The following is a 7,709-nucleotide window of genomic DNA, read 5'->3' as shown; positions in this document are numbered from 1 at the left end:
CCTGTTTCTTACTCAGATACCGCTAACAGCGCCTCAGTTTTCCGTTTATCGATCTATTCATACAATGGGCTGCGGAGATTTTCGTCGGACACGTGGTATACAAATCTGCCGGCAAACTTGGGATTTTTAATTGTTGTTACCTTATCCATCACAATGAACCTCAAGTTTTTACAGCAAGTGGTTTTCAGTGGCACTTATGCCCAGTAAAATTTAGCACACTATGCCCCACTCACGGAGTAAGAATAAGACAGGAGGTGAATCTCGCCCCTTTCCCATGCCCCGATAAAAATAGCCGAGCACGCGCTGGGTGACCGGCGATAACGCCATCTGTCGTACTGAGTTAGAGGTGCATCGGACCACGTGGTTAGAGCAGTTCGCCTTGCACGTGCCGCTCGACGTTGTCTGCTGTTGTGGGTCCATCATGGACAGTGTGAAATGCGATTTGTTACTAAGCCAGTTGTTACCATCCGTTTGGGTTAGAGGCATATATTACGGCAGAACGTTTTTCCTCAGACGCTTTCAGACATATGTCGGCACAGTTCCCCTAGAAGTCGGCCCAGGACGCACATTTCCCCAGGGCGTCAGTCGTGACGTTGCCCACATACGTGAGGCCGACAACGGCAAGCCCTTTCACCATCACCACCACCACCATTACGGCAGAACACGAAGAGAGACAGGGGACGACACGCTGAACGCTGTGGTTGTGTCGTTCCCTGTCTCTCTTCGTATCTTGCCGAAATGTGAGTACCTAGCTCTCCTGACCATTTCCTCTGGAAAATGCTTTTCGCAAATGTAGTGTCCGGATGTCAGCTGCTGCTCTCCACTGGGAATAGAGCATGCCCACTGTTGGACACGTTCTGGACCGCCGAAGAACGGTACCATTTATCCTCCGACATTTTGATAGTCTACCTGCTGTGGCTTGAACGAACCGTTCAAAAATGTACCACGCTGCGTACAGCGTCCCCGGGGATGGAAATGGCACGGGGATTTGAGCAGACGATGGGCGCACCGACAAGCAGTTTCCGCGTTTTTCTTTGTTTTTGTTTTGCGCGTGCATGTAGCGCGAGCTTTCCAGCCAACGTGATCATAACCTCTGACGGCGTGCAACAGATGGCTCGCACCACCGTCACCCATTCTCTCTCGCCCAATTTAGGACTTATCGGGGCATGGGCTCGCGCTGGGCGCTGCTAGCAGTTTCCCCTCCTGTCTTATTCTTACTCCGTGGCCCCACTTATACAATTTGCAGGCAACATTGAGTCAAGTCAAATGATATCAGCACCATAACTGTGAAAGATTAACTTCACGTTCAGTGTAGTAGTAGGTAGACTTGTGTCCACCTTTCCATGCAGTTCCTTTTTCTATTTTTTACCAACGAATCCACCGAAAACCATACGAACGTTCATCACACTTGAACAGAAAGTCATGCTTAATACAAACGTAGTTTGTCTCCACTATTCCCCAGTGTTTTGGATGGTTACTGATTTGACAAATTCTTATCACTCAAGGTCCATGCTGGCCATGGTGTTTGGCTGTCAAAATCTACATGGGACATAATCTTCCGAGAAGGAAATGAGAGCATGTTTGTAAAGAAGATGGCGGTAGCGATTTGGGGGAGAGATGCTCTCAGTGCTAGGAGTGTGCACGGTATTCTCCCCAATCGTGCAAAGGCTGAGGGCAAAGTCTCGGCGCAGCTCCCTATGACACCCCAGAAGGTTGCTGCAATCCACGGTAAGCTCTACGGCAACTGTGCCCACCTCAGATTGGGTATAATTGAAGCGTTATCGGCAATAGTGGTTGGAGTCAAAAAGCGGTTACTGTTATTATTTGTGAGATATTTATTTTCACAAGTCGACAGTTCTGCAGTTTTCAAAAATATTAGCAGGGGCATAACTTTGAGATTCGGGAACGGCTTGCATGGCAAAGGATGGTGTACAGTACAGTTTCTTATCTAGTCTACACTTATGCCATCTTGTCACTGTTATACGCTCACAGTATTCAACATAATCGCTGTTACCCCACATCTTGAAGGCGTTGAAAACATTTCTTGTACTTGACCTTGTTACTCTTATGTTTGAAAAGTAACCGTGGGTTAATATTGACATATTTCAAGTGACTTTAGTATTAAGGAGGTTTCACTGTACCACTATTGCCGGTAAGGCTTAATTTGTTTTCTTCCATGAGAGACAAATGTCACCAATCACCTGATTCAAGTATTGCCTATACATGCACTGGCAAGCCTATGGCATCAGAGAGGCAACAGGATGTGTCCGTCGATCTCAATCCTTGCATCTCTGATGAAAGTCTGTCTGGAGGGTGAGTTCCCCAGCGAACCTAAGTGCTTCACTTTCGAGAATCCAGAGGGGTGTGTGCCGAACGGTGTTGCGGATTTGTCCGCTCAAATCGGATTTAAATCAAATCCAAATCAAGTCAATATTTACTCGTCAAATCAAATCGTTTTTAATCGTGATTTGAATTTCCACGCTAAATCAAATCCGCACATAGATCCGAACTTGCCAAATCCGTTATAAAATCCAGGAGTGTCGTAGTGTTGCCCAGTGGAGGCTCAGCACATCGAGGTCCCTGCGTGCTATGCTTTCAGGTGGGGGGAAGCAGACTGCGACATTCTTGTGTGGGTGTGATTCGCCCCAAGTCCATATACGCCCTGAAACAGTTACTGAAATCCAAATTCAAGTCCCCCGAAGAAACTTCATTTCAACCGTATCCCTGGAAAAAATGTGGATGCAATCCAAATTCTGCTGAGAACGTTGGTCCAAATCAAATCCATCCATCCATCCATCCAGTTTCTGGGGAGCCTAAATCCAGATTTAAATCACATCTGTGGTTCCAAATCTGCAACACTGGTGCCGAACTAGCTTCCTGCCACTTATCGTATTTACACGATTACATGACGACCACGATTGCAAGGTGGTCCCTGAACTTTAGCCGTAAGAATGAGGGGGAAAAAGTTTACTCATGTGCCAGCTGAAATTAGCAGCATTACCAGCCAAATTGACAAGCAACAGTCAGTGGCAAGAAGGGTTTGACTTTTATGCAGTAATTGGACCTATGAAGCGCACATTGCTGTGACGTTACGATACGTGGTGCATCACTGTGTATCTGAGTAACACAAATGATCTTGCTTGCCAGATGTTTGAATGTAAGAGCTCACTATTATTTTCTTTTCTTCAGACTCCTTCACTCACTACAAGAGGATGAGAGGAGAGGAGCAGGGAGAGCTGCCAAAGGACGAAGAAAAAAAAAAGAAACAAATTTGTCGTAAAATGCCTCAACGAAAAGGCCAGCCAATTGCGAAGAAAAAATTAAAACTTTTTCTTGAACAAATAGGTGTTCCTTGCATAAATTGCCACTTAGCACACCCAGCCAATCAGGGAGGCTGTCATAACGACATCAGGTAGACGTCATGTCATCATCAGCATCAGAACGCCTCTGATGTCGACATCAGCATCAAGGCACCTCTGGTGTCGACATCAGCTAGTTTTGATGTTAACATCAGCATCAGGAATGCGTCCCATATAACATCAGGCCTGATGTCACTTTTTTCAATAGGGAGGTGTTCTTGTTTTGTCCGTACTGCAGCTGGACTTTTATGGCCCTGTGTTTTCAGGTTTTATGTTTTTTTTTAAATCGGCGCTAAGAAATCAGGTTCTATTTCAGAACCCGGTAAAACAGGGTAAAACCGGATGATATCTGTTGAAAAAGTAGACTTCCGGGCAGGGAAAAAAAAAACTCTGCTCGCATTTTAGATTGGCAGAAGGTGCGGAACAGCTGTGCTGCTTCTCCAATGGTTAGAGTCCTTCAGTGCCCTTATTGATGTCTGAATTGGCACTATTCCAAGTTCATTTACGGGTTTTATCGGAAGTGACGATGATGCAAATCGGGGGATAAAACCGGAGAGGGGGGGGGGGGATACCGGTTTCACCAGAGTGCCCTTGCATGTGTCTCGCGCAAGCCAAAACACTTTATAGTAATCAAATGGCATGAATGACAGTGATGACAATAATGAAATGGCATGGATACTAATAGCTGGTCTTCAAATCGGCTTGACAAACGAAAAGGTAGATAGGTAATATAATCAAAACGACCATGAAAGTATTTCAGCTACACTTTTCATGTCGAGTTCAGCGTTTTTGTTTTGGGAGCTAAAGAAGAATCTAGATGCAATCATAACTGCAGAGCAGAAGGGAACTTGTTTAGAGACACGAAGAGATCTGCATCCCTGAAGGCAAATCATTATTTTGCGCATCCTGGTACAGACCGGTGGTGGTGGTCGTGAAAGGGTTCGCCATTGTCGGCCTCAAAGCGGTGCGAAATGTCACGACTATCGCATTTGGGGAATGTTCTGATCTTCTAACGGAACTGTGCCGACATATGTCTGAAAGCGTCTGAGGAAAACCCAGGGAAAAGCCCAGACAGCACAGCCGGCACCGAGATTCGAACTGGGGTACGTCCCAGGCTCGACAGCCAGCACGCTAACCACTGCGCCACGCGAACTGGCATTGATAATGACCGACTTATGCCTTGTAGCATGTGAACCGCTCCTTCCAAGGACGCGCAATGATACAATCAGGGATTTGTGCAGGATTTAGATCTTGGCGGTTGGGGGAAGTGTATTAGATTATCTGGCCTTTTTGAACCATGTTTTGGGAGATATTGCAAGTTCTTTGGGAGGGTATTGGGCAGTACTGGGAACAACAACAACAACTTCATTATGAGATGGAAAGTGGGGAGGTTCATCGCAAGAGGCGATACTCTGCCCCATTGCTGGTGGGGATGTGGGGAATAAAATAACGAGCCCCTTCACAATAACGATCGAAGTCCGATGGTGTCCAGAAATGTCAAAACAGCTTTGAGCGCAGATGGTTGCTGGGCTGGATTGGGCCAGGGACCAAGCAATTTCGATCGGGAGAAGGGGCGAGAGTCCAGCTGACCAAGAGACTCGAAGAGTGTGGTTCGGGAAGGTTGGTAGTGGGGGCAATGAAGAAGAATGTGCTCCAGATCTTCGAGAGCACCACAGTGGCAGCAGGTGGGAGAGTCAACTTGTCTCAAGCGGTAACGCCACTGAGCTGTAAAGGCCACATCGAGTCGCATTCGGTGGATTAATGCAGCATCTTGACGAGAGGTGTTTCGTGGCATGCGCAAAGCGAGCGTTGGATCAATTCTGTTCAACATAGATGGGGGGAGGATATCGGTTTCCATTGGCGGGAAGCCAGGGGTGTTACGAGGCGTCGCAGAATGGAACGGCGGTCTCCTCTCGGCAGAACAATACTGGTCCGTGTCCGATACGAGAGTGCTGCTTCTGCGGCGCTGTTGGCCTGCGCGTTCCCCACGACACCACAATGGGCTGGAACCCACTGAAGAACTAGCCTGTGGCCTGCTGCGTACACAGTGTGGTAAGTCATTAACACATCCGTGACTAGGGTGCGGATGGGCCTCGTATGCCGGAATTTTGAATAGCTTGAAGTGCAGACTTGGAGTCTGTGAAGACTGCCCATTCCTGCGGTGTAAAATTAGCGATGTGTTGTAGAAAGAAAAGGATGGCAGAGAGTTCCGCAGCTGTGGAAGAGGTTGGATGTGAAAGGCGTCGTCCTTGCACTACGCCTTCGGATGGTATGACGAATGCTGAAGGGACTTGTTGTTTCAGGATGCGCCATCTCTATATGCTGCCGTAAACGTAGAAAACGTAGGTATTTCCCCAGTGCTGGGAAAATCTATGTCGCCCTTATCGAATCAGGTTTACGTAGATTAAAAGAAAAACAAAAACAAAATCCATAACGATCAATTACAACGAAGGTTATGTGACGCGCAATCCCACAGCGTAGATAGTGACGCGTCATATTTTTTAAAAAAGACAATAGCTTTTTTTTTTTGCAGTTAACATTTATGGATGACGTCCTGTTCTTTGATGACGTAAGCATCTGGACAATAATTGTTCTTCTGTCTTTGTATGCAGCAAAATAAAATAAACACAGGGCCCAGGAATGACATTCCGATAGATATGTCCGTTTTTATTCCGTGTTAGCGCCGCGAAGCAACTGTGGCTATGAGCGGCGTGGACAGGTTGGGAGAGAGGGAGCAGTACGAAGAAGTGGGACGAAAGCTTTGGACGGTTTTTAATTGCGGTATTTTTTCAGATGAACTTTTGAAAATGGCCAAGCGAATCCCACTATTTTACAGAAATATGAAGTCCTGCACGGATAACCGCAGACCCAACAAAAACTATGCACAGTATCGCGACAGAAATAGTCGAAGAAAAAACTAGTAATAATTACGCTTTAATCCCGCCAGCTTGATTTTCACAAAGAAGCGCGCGCGAAATGTGCGTCTAGAGGAGGAGCTATCCCCGCCTTCATTAGTTTTTCCTTCTTTGTGATCAGGCGGTTATTTAGTTTTCTTTTTGATAAGACGGTTATCACCAGCATCAAGGTCAACGCGCAAGAACGAAAGGCAAAACAAGAGGCGGGAACACTTCCTCCTCTCCCAGCACCTTCCGTGCGCTCTTGTTTGCGACAATCAAGCGGGCAGGGCAAAAAGCGGAACTTTTGCTAGTATTTAGTCTCTTTCTATTTCTATTTAGTCTATTATTTTTAATTTATTTCTGTTGCGATACTGTGAATAGTTTTTGTTGGGTCCCTGGCCGTCCATGGAGGATTTAATATTTGTGTAAAAACAGTGAGGTTCACTTGGCAATTTTTAAAGTTCAATTGAAAAAATCAATTTCCCTGAATTAAAAATTGTCCAAAGCCTTCCTAGATGGCGGCAAAAGTTCCCAGAAGGCAATTGCTGAAAGTTCCACAATCCTCCGGCGAGTACGTCGCCAGTTAGAATTTTTTATCACTTTAGGTGATACACCCTGTATGTATAGCTGAAAAATTGACCAGACTGTCAGCGAAATGAGTATCACGTTTTCTAAACACAAGATCAAGGTCAGGGGATGTTACTTGAAGGAGCTGCAGAATCTCGAAAGGAACGATGCCCAGTCAATTACAAAATTAACAACAACAGCAAGAAAAAAAGTATTCTTTCATAGCACAGTAAGATTTACACGTTTTCATGCATGCTTGATATGTGGCAAAATTATTGGCGTTTCCCCCACATCCTCCGTAGATAAAATTCAGGCAATCAAGACATCTTGGATTGAAGTAGAACCTCGTGATTTTTGCCTTGCACAGGCCTTTAGCAGAAGCCATGTAGCAGGCATTGGGAGATACCCTATTGGTACAAAGAAAATGAGGGGTAAAATAGTATAGAATAGAAACAGCAACACCTATATAGGGACCGTGCAGTAACGTTTCAGGCCGGAGAAAGAAGGTGCCAAGCGCCCGTATAGCTGCCACAAAGGAACGCCGACGAAAGTGCAGCGGCCAATCGGCGGTTTGGGACAATCATCCACATTTCGTTTGCTTGCCTTATCTGCTTTTACCTAAATGGCAGGGGAGTCGGTAGTAAGGAAAAGGCGACGTAGAGAGTGACCGGACAGTTCAAATTCATCCACTTGTGGCGCTGACGCCACAGTGTTCGGTGCGCCGCTTGGAGAAGCGCACGTCCCCTATACAGGGTGTCCCAGCTAAGTCGGACCACACTTCGAAAAAAAGGAAAGAAAGCCAAAGCCCTCAGCGCCGGCGACACCACCTGGCTGACTTCTGGGGGAACTGTACCGACATTCGCGTGGAAAGTCCTCTGAAAAACTC

The 7,709-nt window shown here is 46.3% G+C and overlaps 1 long non-coding RNA gene across 1 annotated transcript; it reads left to right on the top strand.

The window, feature by feature from the left end:
* The first annotated feature begins 703 nt into the window (after positions 1 to 703).
* On the top strand, positions 704 to 3,294 carry LOC135371584 (uncharacterized). Its single transcript, XR_010415650.1, has 4 exons — positions 704 to 740; positions 1,506 to 1,728; positions 2,237 to 2,313; positions 3,190 to 3,294. It is a non-coding gene; the product is annotated as an uncharacterized LOC135371584 (long non-coding RNA).
* Positions 3,295 to 7,709: the final 4,415 nt, after the last annotated feature.

Source organism: Ornithodoros turicata, chromosome 1, assembly GCF_037126465.1.
Source record: "Ornithodoros turicata isolate Travis chromosome 1, ASM3712646v1, whole genome shotgun sequence".
NCBI classification, from domain to species: Eukaryota; Metazoa; Arthropoda; class Arachnida; order Ixodida; family Argasidae; genus Ornithodoros; species Ornithodoros turicata.
Note: the sequence above shows the minus strand (reverse complement) of the source record. Positions and strands in the feature narration are given on the sequence as shown.